The sequence below is a fragment of the Amblyomma americanum genome, chromosome 3 (genome assembly GCF_052857255.1).
Source record: "Amblyomma americanum isolate KBUSLIRL-KWMA chromosome 3, ASM5285725v1, whole genome shotgun sequence".
Classification (NCBI taxonomy): domain Eukaryota; kingdom Metazoa; phylum Arthropoda; class Arachnida; order Ixodida; family Ixodidae; genus Amblyomma; species Amblyomma americanum.
Genome location: NC_135499.1, coordinates 64,802,858 through 64,825,271, shown reverse-complemented (window position 1 = coordinate 64,825,271; position 22,414 = coordinate 64,802,858). Strand labels below are relative to the sequence as shown.

General features: G+C 46.7%; 2 non-coding genes across 2 annotated transcripts; both read right to left on the bottom strand.

Annotated features, from left to right (window-relative positions):
- Positions 1 to 3,259: 3,259 nt before the first annotated feature.
- On the bottom strand, positions 3,260 to 3,341 carry TRNAS-UGA (transfer RNA serine (anticodon UGA)). The gene has a single exon. It is a non-coding gene; the product is annotated as a tRNA-Ser (tRNA).
- A 15,803-nt stretch (positions 3,342 to 19,144) lies between these two features.
- Positions 19,145 to 19,226, bottom strand: TRNAS-UGA (transfer RNA serine (anticodon UGA)). The gene has a single exon. It is a non-coding gene; the product is annotated as a tRNA-Ser (tRNA).
- Positions 19,227 to 22,414: the final 3,188 nt, after the last annotated feature.

Genomic DNA, 22,414 nt, shown 5'->3' with positions numbered 1-22,414 from the left:
GGGTTTGATCTCGTCCGCGGTGATCGAATTTCGATGGAGGCGAATAGAGGCCCGAGTGCTGTGCGATGTCAGTCCACGTTAAAGAACCCCAGGTGGTCGAAATTTCCGGAGCCCTTCACTACGGCGTCCCTCATAGCCTGAGTCGCTGGGGACGTTAAACCACATGAACCGAACCAAAGGCTCCCCGTGCCTTTTCTTCTGCTAGAAAAATGCTCACTTCCTCTCGGAGCCCAAAAAATTGGCGGTGGTCTAGCTCTGGTCAAACCTAGAGTGACCCGATATATCTGCAGCTGGCCGAGTGGAACTTGCTCAGTTGAAATGCAAAGTCAGTCTTTCGCCGCTCCGTTTCGCTGGGCGTTCCTTCTTCATCTCAGTTCCACTTGACACAGCGCATGTGCACAGCTGTTGCAGCTCGGTTTCGGCGGCGCGCCGCACCGCTGGAGCAGCAGCTGCTCAGCACCACGTGTCTGGTCACGTGACCAACCATATGGCGGTGGCGGCGCCGCCACACCGCGGCTGCGCCACCACCGTCACGTGCCACCGCCACGCTGAAGGCTCGAAATGCTACCGTAATGTAGCTATCGTTATAAAACCCTGGCCAACAGTTTTCTGCGCGATAGCCAACACAGTTTCATTGTAGGAGCACGTGCCGGTGTTCATCTCTTGGCAAGACATTTTGAAAAGGTGACTGGCCTTCCGCCTTTATTAAAGGGCAACCCCGGCATTTTTTGGTACCCGGATTGTATTCAAACATTCAGTGTAAAATATTCGCTGCTCTCTGGTCATTTTTACCAAATTTCAGAGCCGGGCGACGTCTTGTTGCCGCAACGGAATTATTCATTTCGTGGGCTGACTTGGAGGGATTCCTACTGGCAACATCGCGTGTGTGACGTCACAGTTTGGTACGCTCGTTGATATTCGCTCTGCGTTTGCTAAAGGACAAAAATTACAAACTTTTTTGGTCACTTTACAAATGATGACCCATATTGTCGCTTGCAGTCGCCACTTTAGCCAATCAACGCACACACGATAAGTTTTGTCACAATATTAGTGACGTCAGAGGTTGGTATATCGTGACGTCATAATTTGGTCAGAAACCCAGTTTCGGTATCAGTTTGCTTCCACTCGGTATTTTGAAAAACCGTTTTTTTTTGTACCGGAGAGAGGGGATTGTAAATAATGCGATCTTATTATCAAATAAAAATATATAAAACCCGAAGTTGCTTTTAAATGCAGCTCGCAACTTTGACAACGGGCGGGCCTCAAGCTCGCTAGCTCTTGGCTGAGTTACTTTGATGCGAAAGCCTCCCTGTGAAGAATGCAATTACAACTGAACTGTTCCTTAATGCTTGACAATGTCCCAGGAAACCTGCCGATCTGCAAACCATCGTTGCACGGGCACCATCTCAGCACATTCCCACACATGTATCTCAATAAGTGCATGCAGCACAGCCCGCCGCGGTGGCTCAGTGGTTATAGTGCTCGGCTGCTGACCCGGAAGACCCGGGCTCGATCCCAGCCGTGGCGGTCGCATTTCGATGGAGGCGGAGTGCTAGAGGCCTATATTACTGTGCGATGTCAGTGCACGTTAAAGAACCCCAGGTGGTCGAAATTATACGGACCTCTCCACTATGGCGTCCCTCATAGTCTGAGTCGCTTTGGGAAGTTAAACCCCATAAACCGACTAAACCAGCATGCAGAGCAAAAAAGAAAAATAATAGCTTGAAAACGGAATTCAGTTTTGTAGGGAGACCTGCTCTCGGCGACCAGTCCAGCATTTCGCGGTGGCTGAGAGAGGAAAGTTGTGCGCATGCGCCGTTACCATGGCAACAGGAGAGGAGCACCAGGTGCGCCGTGCGCTTTTAAAGCGGCGCTTCGTCGCCGCCTCGCCGCTCTATCACCCGAACCGCGCGTCGCATGCGCAACATTGCCTATAAGAGGCGGAAATGTAGTGGGCGGCTGTATCTTAACGTTTGACATGCATGCAGAGAAGGAGAGTCCAGCCGCTGCTAAACGGCGGTATAGACAAGAGAAGATTAACTCTTCCGATCCTGAGGTTGTCGCCTGGCACTTGGCTACTCAACAAAGAGAGAATGAGCGTAAGAAGGCGAAGAGAGCAGCGGAGACGCCCGAACACTGAGAGGAACGGCTTGCCAAAGGGAGACGCCAGACTGCCGAGCGTAATAGACCGCGCATAGCCGCCGAGATGGAGTCCAGTGTCTCTCATTGCTAAACATACAGTGACCACAACAAGCTCAGCCAGGGAAACGTACCTCTCGCCACGTATATCCTGGCATAGCCGAACTAAGCCACTGCCAATTGTGTTTTCAATAGTCTGGCTTTGCGTATTAGACGTCATTGCTCTCACTCTGCGTGCAACCGTGTCATTTGGCTATGGAATTTAATTTTTTCCTCGTGCTCAGATGACTGCGCCGACAACTTCCAATTCATGGAGGCCATACGTGACTCTTCTGGTACATCTCCAGGGCAATAACTTCGCACAGCAGGCCTAACTAAGCTAGCCAGTGTGTCACGGAATTCTTCCTCACGATATGGTCATTCACACACATCGACATGCAAAAAAGTGTGTTCAAAACAACTCATCCTGTGGGTAGCTGTGGCAAAAGCACTTCATAATTCGGGCCAGCAGAGCGCAAGATCCTGTTTGCGCGGCCCTTTTCGGCCGCTGAAGCTACTTCTACTGAGCCCACGAATCATGACACACGTACAGTGCCCGTCAAAAGTATACGGCTCAGGGGGTTTGCATGTGAGGCCTGCAGCATGCCTCGTTATGCACATTCAGCGATCGTCTCTCGAAAGAGGGATGGCTTCGCGTCCACAATCCTCCCAGGCTATTAGACTGCTAGATACGCTTGGGAGCCCCGCTAAACAGATTAGATGCGAACCCCTTCGAATGTGTACTTCTGACCGGGCTGTGCGGCCTCCGTCACCCTTGTGTAGAGCTCTCGGGCGGTGCACTTCCGTGCAAACAAATCCAGATCTTGTCGCAGCCGCTAGGTTCCAGGGGCAACACTTGCGGAGAAGTAGTGACAAATAGACCCGGAAGCAAAGTAGGCACGTACGCACTTCTCGAGCGCTCTACACCAGAGTGACGCGGATCCCTGTACGTTAGTCTCGGCGTCCGAATGCGGAATCCACCACTACGCCATGACTGCGGATGTCTCCGTAACAGTGCAGTTCTTTCCTTTTGCACGCATGACTTGTGTGCGAATAAAAGTGGGCCCCACGAGCCAGGACACGCAGCCGACAGGATCCGATCCTGTGCGGGGAGACCCCAATGTATTTCAAGTCCATCGCCTTAACCACTCGGCCACGGCTGCTTTTTTTTCTTTATTGCCTGACTTCAGCAATAACCACAATACACAAATACACTTACACGGCACAATGAACAATAATTAACAACACTATCCGCCTGGTGATATGTGGCTTCGTCATGTTTTTAAAACTCTCTAAGCGCCACCAAAGGATCCAATCTTTCGACCACTCGGGAGCTTCAGGAGGAAGTTTCTGAATTTCAGTATACTTATGCATACACTCCTGAAAATATATCCGTGCTGGCCGTGCATCATGATCGGAATGATATCCTGCCATTCTGGAGCGCCTAATACAGTGGAGGGCCGTTAACGTAATAAGGTCGAATGGTGTCCCATCCTCACTCTCTACAGTCAAGTATCGAATACCATGAGAGTCTGGCGGAAATTCCTTTTTTAAAGTCCTTTGCAAGATGTCCCAGAAGTATACCCCCCCCCCCCTCCCCAACAATGCAAAAAAACCGTGGTCTAATGTCTCCGGTTGTTTACAGATTAAACAATGTGATCCCCAAGGTAGAAATAAATGCTTCCCCTCCAAAAATTTCTTTACTGGTAGTGTTTCGGTATGTAACTTAAAGAAGAATGTTTTTGCACTTGGCGGCACCTGCATCGCCTTCACACGCTTAAGTACGTCGCGTCCCAGGCCTCCACTGTATACGGCCCTGTGCATAGGTTGTAGAAGAACTACATCGCACCAATCCCTATACAACTTCTTCCTGCTAACAGAAGATAAATATTCATACGAAATTCGAACAGACAGGAATCGAACACACGCGACAACCTCTCTCAAGTAACCAAAAATACGTCCCGAGAAACTTTCGGTTGAGACAACAAAGTGCGGCAGTGCATTTCCGAGCCTTAATTGGCACACAGTGCGCAAAACCGGATTGCTTACATCATGCACACAAAAAAAAATCTGCTTACAATCTGCCGCAGAAATAAGTGCCCCAGACTGAGGCCACCGTCCTTGACCCGCATAAACAAATTCGTCCGGCTGCATCGTTCCCAGCCTGCAGCCCATACAAAAACGGCAAAGATCCGGTGCAATCTCTGTACGTTCATCCTTGCACAATGCAACACTTGCATCACGTACCACAGCCTAGACATAAAAAACAGATTACACACTGTGGCCCTTGCGAAAATTGACAGATGTTGCCCTTTCCACCTCTCAACCTTTTCACGCATGGCTTGCGTCTGTTCTCTCCAGTACGGTCCGCTATCGCGATAACCGTCTAGTGGGACGCCCAAGTACTTTACTGGGGTCGTCACCCAGGACATGTTTGCAAAATTGTCGGGCTTCGTTGGCCTTTCTTCGTGCCAAAGCCCCAGGGACTTTGACCAATTCACTTTACTGCTGGCGACTTTGGTGAATTCTTTTACACATGCCACGGCCTTAATGATTATTACCTTCCCGATTCACAGTGAACACCGCAAAATCATCCGCATAGGCAAGCAGCTTATCTTCTGCAGCGCTTGCAGCTGGAAGCCACGAATTTTGTCATTTTCCATGATATTCAAACACAACGCTTCGATGTAAATGCTGAATAGAAGGGGGCTGAGGGGACAACCCTGCGCACCAAGCGGTGCAGGCTAATGGGGGCCCCAAAACTCTTATTTACAATTAATTTTGAGCAGCCCGGGTACGCCAAGGCCACTCCATCGCGAATAATAGACCTTGCGCATTCACATGGTCGAGTATGCAGAACAGGATTTCGTGCGAAACACAATCAAATGCTTTCTCAAGATCTAGCCGCAGGATGGATACACAGCTATTTGTATGATCACAACATTCAAGCACACACCTCGCTCTACGAATATTGGTAACAATGGAGCGTCCTTTGATCCCACACGTCTGGTGAGGACCGACTATATCTTGAATTACTGACTGTAGTCTACGGGCTAAATCTTCATGAAAACTTTGTAATCTACTTTTTTGAGTGCGATAGGACGACATTCTGTGACCTGTTGTAACTTTTCTGCTTCATCAGATTTAGGAATTAATTGTCCTCAGTGGCACATCTTCCTTATGTGTTTTCGCGGAGAAGAAAACGCTTAATCCCACTTCCTTACTGGCACCTATCTTTTTGCCTAAATTGTCCAGTCCATTCTCTTTACATAACCTTAATGCCTGTTTCCGCGAAAACACATAAGGAGGATGTGCCACTGAGGACAATTGTAACGGAGAAAGGGTCATGGCAAGGCGTCCTTTCTAGATTTTTGCAAGAGAAATTAAGTCTCTTCAAAATTGAGGACCCGTTTCTGGTTAGTAATTCTAATGAAGTAGTGGACTATCTTAAGAACCACGAAGATTCTAGGTACGTTAATTTTGCCTTTTCAGTAGATGTAAAATAGCTTTTTTACTCGATGCCGCAGGGGGAAATTTTGATTGCGTTGCGCGACTGTATTGAAAGTGGAAACCCTTTGTCATATCAGAATTCTACTGGCATGTCAATTGAAAGCCTTTTAAACCTTGTTTCATTTTACCTGTCATCGACTGTCATAAAGCATGAAGGTGCAGAATTTGTACAGAAGGATGGCATTTGCATCGGGTCCTGCATCGCCCCCGTTCTTAGTTCTGCCTTTTTAGCATACATTGACCAACACATTGTCGCGGGGATTAACACTGACAAAGTTAAACGCATTTTTAGATATGTTGATGACTACCTTGTAGTAGTGAATCTAACACAGTCTGACAAACCGAACGGTGTGGTGAAAAATGTGCTTGATGTTTTTAATTCCTGTAGCCTGGGTCTAGCCTTCAACACAGAAATCCCGAACGACGAGAGGCTGCAGTTCCTTGCTATATGCATTAGGTTTGAAAAGGCACGTGTTTGCTGGATGTATCAGCCGAGAGCAAAAAAAGAAATTCTCAGTTATCAATCGGCGCACTCTAAACTTGTAAAAAGGGGTATTGCCATGAATGCCTTCCGCGCTGCTCTCAATAAGTCGTGCGAGCATTGCATCACAGAAAGTGTGAGACTGCAAAAGCTTCGCCTAGAGAACGCCGGGTTCCCAGAGGAAACTCTGACATCTGTTGCGGAAAAGCTGCTGAAGGAAGTGAGAACTGGGAGGCAACAAAACCTGTGACGATCCCCAGCGGCGGACTCAGCTTGTGGCTATGCCGTATGTTCAAAACATGTCGCACCGTCTAAAAAAAGTGGCGAAAAAGTGTGGCGTCGTTCTTGTTTTGACTGCCCCGAAGGAACTAGTGCGCTTGTGCCCACTCGTGAACAGCGAGGCAAGGAAGCCAATGTGCACTACGAACCATCAAAAGAAATTCGTACCATGCAAAATCGGTGTTGTCTATAAAATCCCGCTCACTTGTGGCAAGGCTTATATTGGGCAATCAGGAAGATGCGTTAATGAAAGGCTGAGAGAGCACCGCTTGGCAACAGAATCCATATCGGCGAGAGGGAATCTCGCGGTGCACTGCAAATGCTGTCTCATAGAACGGTACCCTGGCGACCCTGACCCTGTACCCTGCACACCAATCTTACATGAAACAAGCATTCTAGGAACACTAAAAACGCAATCGGAACGGGAAATTTTCGAAGCTATGTGCATTGATAAAGAAGGTTCAAGATGTGTCAGCACCCCATCTGTTTATCTATCAAAAAAAGAATTGTTGCTCTTGAAACGTGGCGTTGCTACTGCGCGTGTGTGAATATGAGCAATTGAGATGTCTTATATTGAATGTTTTTTTTCGAATAAACGACAGTTGAAGACTAGCTTACGTCCTGTGGATTTGTGTTCTTGTCCCTTGTGTTCAAGCGTTAGAAAATATGAGTTCAAACAATATCCAACAAGCCCAAGTTTCTGACTTACTGTTTTAAGCGTTGGTCCCATGAGGCTCACCAAGGAAATGCTAGAAGCAGAGCAAATAGACGATGAGTCATTGAAGGCGTGTTGGGTGAAAGTAGGAAAGGTGTTCCATGGCAAGCACGGCACTTCGCACTCCTATACTGTTGAAAAAGTGTTGCTGTACCGCCTCTATCATCTCGCTTCCAACAGAGGGGTTCGACAGATAGTACATCCAAAGTCTTGTAGATCACAGGTGTTAAGCATTGCCCACGATAGCCCGTTGGCGGGGCACCAGGACATTAAGAATACTACAGATCGAGTTCTGGAAGAATTCTACTGGCCGGGAGTGCAGGAGGACATTAAGAGGTATGTCAGGTCGTGCGACTCCTGTCAAAGGACGTGCCCGAAAGCAAAGTAGGGAGGGCTCCGTTGGGACGCATGCCTCTTATCGACACTCCACTTGATTGGGTGGCTGTAGATATTGTCGGTCTGCTGTCGCCCACATCGGTGAAAGGGAATAGATATATTCTCACTCTCGTCGATTTTGCCACCCAGTATCCCGACGCCGTGGCTGTGCCAAAGATCGATTCAGCAACCGTGGCAGGTTTGGTGGAGATGTTTTTACGAATAGGTTTTCCGAGTGAGATCCTTTGTGACCAGGGCTCGTGTTTCACTTCCGAAATCATGAGAGAGCTCAATGATCTCTTGGCGGTGAAACATCTCAGCACGACCCTTTACCATCCGATGTGCAATGGGACGGTGGAGAAATCTAGCGGCACACTCAAGCAAATGCTGCGGAAGCTCAGTCAGGAGCAGCAAAAAACATGGGCTGCTCGTTATATCTCTCCGCTTCTGTTCGCATGCAGAGAGGTGCCGCATGCTAGTCTGGGGTTTTCTCCATTTGAGTTGATATTTGGACGTCACGTGCGAGCTAGGACCGGCCGGAGTTCTCAGAGAGCTCTGTACCAGGGAAGAGCCGGGAGAAGGCACGAAGACAACCTATGGTTACATTATCGATCTAAGAGAACGTCTCGAGATAACTGTGGGAGCGGCTCATCAAAATTTGTTGCGTGTCAAACAGTCTCACAAGAAATTCTATGACAGGAACAGCAAGAAGCGGCATTTAAGGGTTGGAGATCGTGCCCGCATTCTTTTGCCGAGTAGCCACAATAAACTGCTAATGCAGTGGGAAAGGTCCATTTGTGGTTTGTAGAAAAAAGAACGACGTGGATAATTGGATCAACTTGGGCCACATTAAGAACCTATTCCACATCAATATGGTGAAAAGATGCGAAGAACGCGCGTCCCAAGACACCGTGCAGACGTCGTCTTTAGTTGTAATCGAAGAAAATGACTGACAACAGCTGCCTATCCTGAGCACGGACCACGGTAAAGTGATTGAAGCCGTGCAGACCTCCACAAAGCTCGATGACAACAAACAGCAGGAGATTCAGAGCTTACTTGAAACGTATGCAGACATCTTTTCCGAGATTCCCGGGAAGAGCAATCTAGCGGAGTGCCAACTCAGGCTCTCGACTTCTGAACTCGTGAATACTCCGCAATACCCTTTGTCTTTTGCCATGAAGGACGTGGTCGAAAAGGAGATAGACGAGATGATCAATATAGGAGTCATTGAGCGTTCCAGATCTCCATACAACTCACCTCTCGTTCTGATTAAAAAGAAAGACAACACCTATCGGACTTGCATCGACTTTCGACGCATCAATGTTCTTGTGTCTGATGCAGAGCCCATTCCAAGAACAGTCGTAATATTTACCGAGGTTGGAACCAAGGTGCGCTTTTAGAAATTTGACCTTGCTAAAGGCTACTGGCAGGTACCCTTAGACGAAGCATCGAGACCAAAAACAGCGATCTCTACCCAGTCCGGTCACAATCAGTTTGTCTATATGCCCTTCGGCATTAAGACAGCATCGGCTATCTTTACGCGCCTGATGCACATTCTATTACAAGGCATAGACAATGTCGTTCATTACATCGAGAATGTTCTCGTAGCGACCTCTACCTGGGAAGAAGATCTTTGGACTTTAAACAGGATATTTAGCAGTATACGCGAGGCCGGCCTCACGCTCAAACCGCAGAAAAGTGAAATCGGAGCCACTAACAGCTCTTTTCTTGGACACCAGCTTGAAGGAGTGACCATCCGACCGTTGGAAACGGTGCATGGTGGAAAAGCTTGTCAACGTACCGCTTCCAAAGACTAATAAGCAAGCGCGTACCTTCTTAGGGCTTGCCGGATACTATCGCGATTTCATCCCTGGCTATGCCGACAAAGTCCAACCGCTCGTGGAGCTGACACGCAAAAATGAACGCAACCTTGTGTCTTGGATACCACAGCGGCAAGCCGCTTTTGACGAGCTAAGGAACGCGTTGTTAACTTCCAGGCCCGTATTAAGGGCTCCAATTCTCAGCAAGTAGTTAGTTCTTTGCATGGTTGCTTTCGCGAGGTCAGCGTAGGCGCCGTTGTCCTGCAGGAGCATGATGGAATCCTCCAACTGGTACCATATGCTTGACGACAGTTGTTATCCTTGAGAATCTCGCTAGTCAGCGATTGAACACGAGTGCTTGGCGATGTCTGGGCTGTTGAGAAATTGCACGCATTCTTGTACGGGACGTTCTTAATCATTCAGACTGGCCACCAACCGTTGAAATATTTAACAAAGGCGAAGCACTTGAACAGCAGGGTACTTACTGCCTTGGGGCCTAACATTACAAGAGTATACCTTTCTGGTAGAGTGCATCAAGGGCTCCGAAAACGTAGGCGCCGATTGCATGAGTCGTTTGCAAATTACCGGAGGGTTATGCCCAATGTACAGTGCTACTATCCGGTGTGTTTGCAATGGTGACTTGTGCAAACGCATTGGGTAGTGTTTGTGGGTTGGTTTTCTTCTTCTTTCGTTCTCAGGTTATGTGTTGTTCAGTGTGTGCATGTTGACCTTTATGGTACTACAGACGTGTTTAAAGTTGGTGTCTGAGGTTTTGTATGGTTCTTATTCTCCCGTTTTGTAGATGTATAATGTTTGACCTCATGTTTCCTCTGTGCGCGTTTCCATGTGCCTCCATGTGCCACTGTGTAAAGTGCCTTAGGTGACTTCGGCAGCGTTTAACTTGTCTCTTTACCATATGAACATTAAGTGTTGCGTGCACCAACAGCAGTGTTTTCTATGTTAAAAAAACTTTTTTGAAGGGGGCATATGTGAGGTGCACAAAAAATCCTCGGAGTATTAGGATTTGTGAACGCGGTGCGCGACAGTGGTGCGCCGGACAGCGGAGCGCTGCGCGTGCCAACCCAGCGTTGCGCGTGCGCGCGTGCGAAGGGTGTGTGTGAGGCGACGGCGACAAAGGCGTGGCGAGCACGAGGAGTGGAGAGCTGACGTGTCAGAAAACCGAGGTGAAAAGGAAGACAGCGCAGCGGAGATCAGGTCATTCAAGCGTGGAGGTGGCAGCCGTCGGACGTTGGGTCCGTGCTGCCGTGGCCTCCCTTGGATCACCGACGCATGCCTCCTGCGTTCCTTGCAAGCGTTAATGTGGCAGCCGATGGATTCAAGGTCCGTGCTGCCTAAAGGCACCCTTGAATAGCCTGCTTTAAGCCTCTGGCGTTTAGGGCCGCCGTCGACGGACCTCGGCTACGCTTGTTCTTTCTGCTGCTGCCAAGTTTTTCGGGCTGCTGACGGGAGTCCATCGGCGTCTCCCTGTGTTCCTCTCCGCTCTTACCGCCACCTGGCTCCCTTCCGCCGCTTTCTTCGACGCAACGCCAGCGACTCATAGCACTACATCCACCCGCGTCCGCCCTGTCTGCAAGGCATCCCCGCTTCACCTGGGACGCTCAGTACCTGATGAACTCTCTTTTATTTCTGTAGTGTTGTACGCGTGTTGAGAGTGTCTTCCTTGTTTTCGTTCCGTATCCCCTCTCTTCCTTTAAATTATAAATACCGCTTCGTTTTGTTTTGCTTGATCTCTTTGTTCTCTTGTCTTGTTTGAACCTGCACACGATAGCGTTCCCCTTCGGAAAGTCGGGGACGCGCTACCAATTCGCGACACTGTCATCTTCAAACTACTCGACTCCAGAGATAAAGCAAAGATCTTGAACAACTGTTCGAAGATAAAGGGTTCGTCTTGTTCGGTTAGCGAAGACTTTTACCAGCCAATACGCAACATAAGAAAAAAAGCGGTGGGATAGCTTCACGGCTAATCGAGACAAGCACGATAAAGTTTTTCTCGTGTACTACAAGGTTAAGATTAATGGCCAACTGTTCTTGTGGGATGCTACGATAAAAGAAAAAGTATCAGTATCAAAAAACACGCTCGATCACAGAAGAGAGCGAGAAAGGATCGATTCAGACGACCTGTCATAGCAAACTTAAATGCTAGGAGTATGGTAAATAAATTAGTAGAGCTAGAAACATTTCTTCTTGAATACTGTCCAGATGTAGTAACCCTCACTCAAGCATGGCTGTCGAGCTCGCACATACCTAACGATATCTTTCCACCGGGCTATCTTATATTGCGCAAAGACAGGCTTTCTCGTGCCGGTGTCGCCATGATTTTGATTAGGGAGGACATATATACTACGCCCTTACCGGACGTCGATGGCGCAGAGGCACTTTCGTGTAAGGTCCTTGTAAATTAAGATTCGATTTATATTGGCACAATGTATCGTCCGCCAAATAGCTGTGCAGATACCATAGAGTCTTTATCAGAATACATTCAGCGTCACCTTAACAAACCTCAAAAATGATTCCTACAGGAGATTTTATTCTCCCAGAGATAGCGAGGGAAACTCTGGATAGAGGATCCACTGACAAAACGAGTGCCGACGCACTTCTTGACGTCGCATTTGCTTTCGGCCTCAAAAAAATTGTGCAGGATCCTACCCGTGTTACAGACACAAGCCACAGTGTGTTTGATTTAGCCTTTATATGCAATTGTTTCGCTGCCTCTTCATATGAGATACTTGACGGTATATCTGACCACCGGGGAACCATTTGTTCGCTGTCCTTAATTGCCCAGCACGCGCGAAAAAAAGAACACAAGTATATGACTGGAAAAATGCTGACGATGTTGGCGTTCTTGATGCATTTGATGGCTTTTATTCAGAGTTTTGCAACAATGTACGCCGATCCGTCGGTATCATGTGACGACCTAAGTTAACGTTTAAGCATAAAGTGGAACATTGTATCTCACTTTATGTTCCCAACGAGTAAAAACTGTAAACAAGTTTAATCCTTGGATTACTCGGGACATTATACATATGAAGCGAAAGCTGTCACGACTGAGGAAACTTAAACGACGGAAACCATCGACAACACACACTGAACACTTTCGCAAACTATCAAATGATTTAAAGCAAGCAATTAGGACTTCAAAAAACAAGTATACAAATGTTACTCTTAGCAACCTTACAAAACCGCTCCCCAAAAATTTGAGATATCTGAACTCTCGAAGCCACAAACAAAGCCATGTACCTGCGCATGAGGCACTAAAGATAGCTAATGACTTGAATCTGTATTTTCAATCGGTTTTCACGCTTGACGAAAATTCTGTGCCTCACCTGGATTCCCAAGTAGGTGACTGTAGCCTAGACCTGCCCGAACTAACACTAAAGGAATTTTTGCTCTTTTACTTAATCTTGACAAGAAGAAGTCCAGTGGCCCAGATAATATTCCGAATACGTTCCTCAAGAGATACGCAGAGTGGGCATCAAAATATTTGCTCCTTGATCATAAGAAGTCCCTAGAAAATGCAGAAGTGCCGAAAGACTAGAAAATCGGCAAGGACCTGTTCTTAAATCTGGAGACACTACAAATGTGTCTAACTATCGCCCTATTTCACTCACGTGTGTTGCATCCAAGATATTTTAACATATCATTCTTAAGCACATCGTAGAATTCCTTGAAAAAAATAATCTATCGAGTTCTAACCAGCACGGCTTTAGGAAAAGGCTATCAACTACAACTCAACCGCTGGAAACGATCCACGATCTCGCATCCGCACTTGACAAACGCAGCCAAGTTAATGTCTTATTTCTTGATTTCTCAAAAGCGTTCGATCGTGTATCACACCGAAAATTGATGTTTAAACTTCAACACTTCCTTGGCTGTAATAAAATTACAAACTGGCTACAAAATTACCTTTCAGACCGCTACCAGTATGTGCAATATGACGGCCACGCATCGCACCATGTCAAATTAATGTCTGGCGTACCCCAAGGAACGGTATTAGCACCCATATTATTTCCACTTTACATGCCCGATCTAACATTCAATCTCAACGCAACAGCCCGAATGTTCGCAAATGGTTGCATTATTTATGAAGAAATTAGGTCACACGATGATCAAGTCACATTAAGCAAACCAATTGGTCGAATAGCAAAATGGTTTCGAGAGTGGCAGATGACCCTGAATCTCGAGAAATCAGTGTGCCTGACTGTATCAAGAAAAAAGAACCCGCTCGTTTTCTCGTATGAAGTTGAAAATAAACCTATAAAATCTGCCCAAAAATGCAAATACCTGGATGTTGTCATCTCCTCTGGCCTAAAATGAGATAATCATGTAGAATATATATCGTCAAAAGCACTCTTCGCACTGCTTTCTCTTAAGCGATCAATACCGTCTGCCTCTCCCTACACAAAGCTACTGGCATACCGTTCTCTCGTCCTTCCTGTGCTCGAGTACAACATCCCGTGTTGGTTCCCGCACACACAGAAATCCATAAATAAGATAGAAAACGTTCAGCGGAAAGCATTAAGGTTTATTTGTAACAAATATCAACGTAACGACTCCCCAACTGAACTCTCAAAAAAGGCAAATCTCTCCACTATTAGTAACCGGGCCCGAAAATCGCGCCTTAAATTCGTCTTTCTCCTCTTAAACGGTGCTCTGAAAATAGATTCTCAACTCTACTTAGTTCCTTTACCAATACGCATAACAGAACGATACACTCACAGCACTTAACAGAGTATATATTTAATACTGACACCTTTCCTTATTCATTTTTTCCGCAAGCTATTAGGGAATGGAATATGTTACCTGGAAATGTTGTATACTATGAATCTCTGAACAGTTTTCTTTGTAACCTGTAATAATTGTTTATTGGAACTTTTTAGTCAAGCATTGCACGCGCTTTTTTTCTGAAGAAATCTTTTTCCACACTGCGCTTTATATTTCGTTGCTTAATACTGCGTCATGAATTTTGAAACTGTCTCCCATGATTATCCCTTTTACAATGTTATTTCAGTTGTATGAACCTTTCTTGTGATTTTTTTTTTCATTGGGACGTACCTGAAATGAAATCCAACCTGTTCCCATTCCTGGAACAGCCTCGAAATAGACTTGCAGTATGTTCCAAATAAATAAAATAAAATAAAAAAATTCACGTCCGTCGCCTTAACCACTCGGCCACGGCTGCTGATGTCTGCGTAGAAGTGCGTTTATTCTCTGCTTTTGCACTTACCACCTTTATGAGCACAAAAAGTGAGCCCCGCTAGCCAGGACACGCAGCTGACAGGATTCGAAGATGTGAGGGGAGTCCAAAATGGATTTCGAGTCCATTGCCTTAACCACTCGGCCACGGCTGCTTTTTTTTTTCTTTATTGCCGGCTTGGCGAAAATCAAGATTGCTATACGTGAAATGTTAAAATACGTCCTCCGACATTGGGCGGAGCGTTCATTAAAAACGTTTCAAGTCTGCAAGTTCGTTCATTATACAAATCCATTCTTGGGGGTTATTTTGGGACTTGAGTGCATCTCTGGCATATAAAATGCTCTCAATAAAGTACTGCCTCGCAGGGCGAATATCAATGTCTGCGTTCCGTACTGCCATGCGAACTTTCCACAGACTGTGCAGGCCCAGTAGCATGACCATATCTAGATGTATGCTACGAAGATTCTGGACAGGTAGAAAACGGATGCCACGAGGTGACAACGGGAGGTCCTTTTTTAAGGTTCTTTGAAGGATATCCCACAGGAATACGGCATCCCAACACTCGAGGAAGATATGTTCTGTGGTCTCTGGCCTTCTACACAGTAGACAGTTTGTAGACCACGCACCAAAGATTCCCTTAGCTTCAAGCCAGGGTTTCATCGGCAGTGTTTGCTGTGGAACTGAAAGAAGAATGTTTTGGATGAAGAACGAAGTGGCATCTTTTTAACTCTTTTTAGGACATCTCCTCCTGGACCTGCACTGTATATGGAACGATACAAAGGCACGGGCATCATTGAATCACATATATTCTTGTACAATTGCTTCTTAGAGACAGTACACAAAAATTTTAAAGAAAAACGAGCTTTAAACATCTGGAAAGCAGCAACAACCTCAAATAGGAAACCGCGAACGCAAGTGCTTCTTACGTCGCTCGTCGACACAACGAAATTGGGAAGGAGTTCACGTAGACTAACTTGTATAACACTTCTTAAGAAAGGGTCGCTTTGGTCCCGCAGAAACATAAACCTGGAGACGACCTGTCTCAAAAACAAATGGGATAGCCCCACACCTCCCTCTCTCACCGATCGTAACAAATTGGTCGGACTCATTCGCTTCCATGTAGAGCCCCACACAAAAACGGCGAAAACGCTGTGCAGTTTCTCAACATTTACACGTTTCATGCACATAAATTGAAGCACATACCAAATTTTCGCCACTAGAAACAAGTTGCATACTGTTGCCCGAGCAAACGCTGATAACTCTCGTCCTCGCCAGTTTACTGTTCTCTCGCTCGCTCTGTCAGTTTCGCGATTCCAATATTCAGTAGCGTCCTCGTAATGTTCAAGAGGTACACCTAAATAGTTTCCTAGTGATTCAGTCCGTTGCTTGTTTTGGAACGATAAAGGTTTGGTCTCCCAGCTCCCGTGCCAAAAACCCAAGCATTTACCCCAATTCACATTGCTTCCTGACATTCTACAAAACTTGTTTACAATGCTCCCTGTTTCGTTTATGCTGTCCCTGTCTGTACAAAAAATTGCTATATCATCAGCGTAAGCTAACAGTTTAACCTCACTCGCCATTAGGCGGAAACCCCTCACTTGTTCATTTTGAATAACCTTCAAACCAAACGGTTCCAAGTATATCGCAAACAACCGAGGAGATAGTGGGCATCCTTGCCTCACTGATGTAATCTCATGAAAGGGTGTTGTGACACACTTGTTGACAATAAGGCTTGTGAAACTCTCGGCACATGACATTTTAACGCCTTCCAATATCACCGAACCTACACTTACGTGTTCTAATATGCGGAAGAGAATTTCATGCACGACGCGATCAAAGGCCTTTTGCAAATCAATCTGCATCATGCCGACCCGTTCCCCCCATGCATCACAACACTCCATGATGCTTCTGGCCACCTGTATGTTTGTAAAAATTGATCTTCCTTTAATCCCGCATGTCTGGTGGGGTCCAACTATTTGTTTCATCATTCGCTGGAGCCTTTTCGCCAAAGCCTTCATGAAAATTTTGTAATCCACGTTTGTCAGGCTGATGGCGCGATACGATGTTACTGAGAGCTGTTTCACGGGGTCGTCTGTTTTAGGAATAAGCACAACGTGCGTTCTCCGAAAAGACAGGGGCAGTCGTTTTTCGTCATAAGCCTGCTTCACTACGCGATGCAGTGCAGCTGCTAGTTCGTCCTTGAACGACTTATAAAACACCGCGCCTATGCCGTCTGGTCCAGGCGTTTTGCCAAGGCAGAGTTCACCAATAGCTGTCCTTATCTCTTCCATCGTAATTGGCTCTTCTAGCGCAGACGTCACTTCCTGATCTAACTTCGGCATGAGGCTTAGAAATTCGTGTTCAAATCCATCGTCTACACTTCTCTTCCGACCGAGTAAATTACGGTAGTAATATACAAAAGCTTGCCGGATTAAATATGGGTCTCTGGTAACTGAGTCCCCTTGCCTTATCTGTTTGATTTCATTCTTTGCTGCGTATCTCTTTTCGTCTGATAGCGACCGTTCGTTGGTGCCTCCCGTAAAAGCAGTCTCTCGGCACGTGCCCGCACAACGGCTCCGATGTAATTTTCTTGGGCGATAGCTTCTAATTTATTTTTGAGTTTTTTTATTTCATTCGCATAGCTGCCTGGATGCGCACTTACCATACTCAGGGCAAATTTTAGGTCGTATTGCAATTCTTTTTCTTTTTTCCTTTGATTGTGCCGTAGGAGGCTACTCCTTTCAATGGAATTTATATTTATTTGTTCTTTGAACTGTTCCCACATTTCGATTGCTCTCTCTGGCTGAGCTTCCAGTAGAAGCTGAATACTTTCCTTAACTTGATTTAGGAAAACTTCGTCTTGTAGCAGATTAACATTCAATTTCCATAACTCCCAGTTGAACAGCGACTTCGTTTGCTTTAATCCTATTGTGGCGCTTACTATACTGTGATCGCTGAAAGATACATGTTATACTTCATAGCGCGTGCACACTGGCAAAAGATCAGCGGAAATATACAGTCTATCAAGTCTCGCATGGCTTGTCCGCTGGTATATCACCACTCGATGAAGCGTATCCAATGTCCTCCAAGTCATTTTAAAGTGTTAGTTCGCCCAAAAAAATGTGCACTCTTATCTCGTACGGCTTGCCTACTAACTCTGTCTTCGGCTCTGCATACGCAGTTGAAGTATCCAAGAAAAATAACGTATCTGTCACATTTAAGATAAGGCCCTACGTTAGCAAAAAAACAATCTACGTTCTTCTTCCCTATTTGGCGCATAAACGCAGATAATACGCCACTCATCATTTGACAAAGAAAAGTCACGTACAATGAATCTACCGTTTTCACACACAGTCAATTCTTCAAAAAGAACAGCCAGGGATTTGCGAACAAACAACAAACAAGAATGAGACGAGCTGGCCACCGCATCCGTTTCTGTGAGACCCCGTTGGGTTCCTGACGCCTCTTCGGCCTCCGCCTCATCCATTAAGTGCTCCGTGAAACCATCACCTTTTCCAGGCCCCGCCGCATTTGCGTAAGTTTTCACACACTGCCCCTCGTTGTGACTGAAGCGACGGCACAGGCTACAGCGCGGCACCTTGCAATCTCGTCGAATGGGCCCGGTCGACTTGCACCGCAAGCAGAGCGGCTGCCTTCCCGGCACAACAAGTGCGGGCGCACCTGAAATTCTCAGCTGGTGTGGAATGTCGTCAATCTTGACTCCGGCCTTCAGTTTCAAAGTGACGGTACGCGTTGTGGTTCCTTTGTTGTTGTTAGCCTATCAAAAGATGGCACATACCCACACTGGGGGATCGGCCAAGAATCGGGTGGCTATTCACGTGAACGCAGTTAATAAAAAGGAAAAGCACGTGGGAGCGCAACACCGGTGACTACTTCCTCATGAACAGAAAAGGAAAGAGAGTTTTGATTTCAAAATTATAAGAATATTAATAAAGAGAGGGATTAAATAATCCACCGCGCCTTGAGCCCGCCACCTTTCCTTCGTCACCTTTCCCTACGGGGACAGGGCCTCGCGCACATCCTCTTCAGGTACGCCGTACAGCACCCAATGAATCTTAAGCCGAACGTCTTGGTTGTTCGGATCCACGAATATGCACTGGCCGTTTTTCACTTTAACAAAGCTTCTTCGTCGCTTCGGCGCTCTTCATGGTGACAGCCCACACATGATTCATCTGGTACGCCCCCACAGCCAGCACTTCGGGGAGCGAACCCAGACAAACCAGCTAGCATCCCGAAATCTTCGAAGCGGCAAGGCCTGTTCTTCGGATCAGCGTGCATAAAGATGGTATTCAAAACAAATTTTCCTGTTGGCAGCGTTGGCAAGATGACCTGGTAATCTTCATCTGAAGCAGCAAAAAAACCTGTTTCCGCGACCAGCAACGGCCGCTGACAACGCTCTGTCGGAGCACATGATAGCACGTCCGTTCGCTTCGGCGTCCGGAAGTGGAAAATCGGCCACGGCTGCCGATGTCTGCGTAAAAGTGCGTTTATTCTCTGTTTTTCACGACCACCTGTATTTGCATAAAATGTGAGCCCCGCTAGCCGGGACACGCAGCCGACAGGATTCGAACCTGTGCAGGGAGACCCCAATGGATTTCAAGTCCATCGCCTTAACCACTCGGCCACGGCTGCTTTTTTTTTATTGCCGGGCTTCGACAGAATACAACAAAAAACATACACGGGTATACACCCAAACTACACAAAGGTAGCCTACAACCCCCAGAGGGGCAGGCCTTGTCAGTTTAAAATTCCCCGAGTTCCGTCAAAGGTTCGAGCTTTGAAAGCCACTCAGGGGGAGATGCTTGTGTTTTCAGCACCTCGATGAACTTGTGCATTGTCTCACGGAAATACAATCGCGCAGGCCGCGCATCCGGGTCACAATGAAAGCCTGCCATTCGGGAGCGCCATATGCTATGGAGGCCCGCGAGCATTACTAAATAAAACGGCATGCCATCTTCTTTTGCTGTAGGCAGGAATCGGATTCCATACGGATCCAATGGTAATTCTTTTTTGATGGTCCTTTGAAGGACGTCCCAAAAATATACCCCTTCCCAACAGTGCAAGAAAACGTGGTCGATTGTTTCTGGTTATTTACATATAAGGCAGTGGGATACCCAAAGTAGGTAAATCCCCTTTTTTTGTTGGAAAGATTTTACAGACAGAGTCCCGGTGTGAAGCTTGAAGAATAAATTTCTTTGTTCCCGGTGGTACCTGCATTTTTTTCACCCGTTTCAGGACATCTCTGCCTGGGCCTCCGGAGCATATTGCCCTGTACATTGGTTTCTGCAATAATACGTTACATACATCCTTGTACAATGTTTTCCGCTGAACACCACTTAAAAAAGTTTTTGAAAATCTCGCCGTCAAAAACCTGACGCTAAACACAACCTCTTTAAGAAAACCAAGATTACCTCCAGTCATAGTCTCCGTTCAATCAATGAAATCTGGCACAGCACGCCCGAGCCTGACTTGGCATACGGTACGTAGAAACGGATCTTTAACGTCTCGGAGAAACAAAAATCTGTTTACTATCTGCCGTATGAACAAGTGCCCCAGACCAAGTCCCCCTACCTTGACGCTCCTGAACAAATTTGTCCGGCTGCACCTCTCCCATTTTGAGGCCCATATAAAGACAGCGAAAATACGGTGCAGCTTTTGCACATTTAACCGTGAGCAGTGGAGTACTTGTATCACGTACCAGAGCTTGCTTATCAAAAACAAATTGCACACAGTTGCTCTTGCAAATACAGACAGATGAGCACTTTTCCATTTTTCGGCTTTCCCACGCGTTTCTTCAACCTGTGTTTTCCAAAAAGGCTCAGTGTCCCTGTGAAATTCGAGTGGAACACCTAGGCATTTCACGGGTGTTGTCACCCAAGAAACGCTGGCGAAAACAGCTGGAGTTGACGGCCATTCTCCGTGCCAGAAACCCAGGCACTCGCCCCAATTCACCAACTCCCGGTGACCTCACTAACCCTTTACTGCTTCGATTGTCCTGCTTATGCTATCTTGATTAACGCAGAAAACAGCAACGTTATCTGTGTATGCTAAGAGCTTCACTTCAGATGCCTGTACAGGAAAACCACGAATAGCCTCATTTCCTATAATGTTTAGGCAGAGGGTTTCTATATAAATAGAAAACAGCACGGGGCTGAGGGGACAGCCCTGGCGTACCGATCTCTGCACACTAATGGGGGCCCCCAAGATCTTGTTTACTATTAACCTCGTAGTGCAGTTACGGTAAGCCATGGGCACACCCTCTCTGATGACAGAACCAACGTTAATGTAATGTAGAATGCAAAGCAGCAATTCGTGCGCCACACAGTCAAACGTCTTCTCAAGGTCAATCTTAAGAACTGCGACCCGAGCATATATTGCGTCACAACACTCAAGCACGCACCTAGCCTTGTGAATATTCTCAACAATGGAAGGCCCCTTGATGCCACACGTGTGGTGAGGTCCGACTATTTTATGCATTACGGTCTGTAGCCTGCCTGCAAGAACCTTCATATAAATTTGGTAGTCGACATCTGTGAGGGCTATGGGCCTGTACGATGTTACCTGTCTGAGTTTTTCTGTTTGATCGGATTTTGGTATGAGCACAGTATGCGAGGATGCATATGATGTAGGCAGAGCATGCAACTTATACGCTTCATTAAATACCACTGAGAGGAGAGGTGCTAGTTCCTTCTTGAAAGCTTTATAAAAAGCCGCGCTCAGGCCGTCAGGCCCCGGCGACTTTCATGAGTTTAGTTTATCAATAGCCTGTTCCACTTCTTGTTCGCGATTTGGCAGCTCTAATCTTATTCTGTCTGCGTCATGAATACGTGGCATGGCCCCTAAAAATATCTCCTTAAATCTTCCCATGTCAACATGCCTCGAAGCGAAAAGCGCTTGATAGTAATCAAAAAAAGCCTTTGCTATGTTGTCATCGTCAGATGCAGTGGCACCGCCCCATTGAATTTCCGCGACATGGTTTCGCCAAGTGTGCGCCTTTTCCATTCCTAACGCCCGTTTCGTGGGTGTTTCGCTCCCGGCGAATTGCTCAGCTCTCGCGCGCACAAGTGCGCCGCGATATCGCTCTTCCTCTATCGTTTCTAGCTTTTGTTTGGTTTTTCTGACATCTTCACTGAAAACTCCCGGTGCCTTGCATTCCTGAGCTAATAACTTGCCCAGGAAGGACTTTAAATGTGCCTCGCTTTACCTTTCTTGAAAACGTATGCAGCTGGCCCTTTCTATTGCATGCACTTTTATCTGCTGTTTGCAACTTTCCCATTCTTCTCCAGCTGCCCGATTGCCATTAACGGTTATTTTATTAATTTCCTGCGCTGCAAACCCGGTGAAAATTTCTCCTTTCAGAAGCTTATTGTTGAATTTCCAGAGGTCCCACTGGAAAGAGTTTTTACATTTTACCGCGCTGATACTACATTTCACCAAGTAGTGGTCCCAGAAAGTTGCAGGAACAACATCGTAGCTGTGACACTTTGGCGACAGGTCGGCCGATACATATATTCTATCAAGGCGGGCATGGCTACCTCATTGGAAGTGCGTGAGCATCATGCCGCGCTTATATACCACACATTCACTCACGTCCTCCAATGCAAACTTATCGATCAAGCGACGGAGAAGTTCGGTGCTTTCATCGCGGTAGGACCGCGTGCTGGTTTTGTCAGCCGCGCTCAAGACACAATCAAAATCTCCCAACAATATCAGGTGTTTTTCTGTGCTTAAGAAACGCTGAATGCTCTCAAAAAAAGCTACCCTATCCTCGCCCACCTTACGTGCCTAAACGCAAATTAGTCGCCATTCAGAGCAGGCGA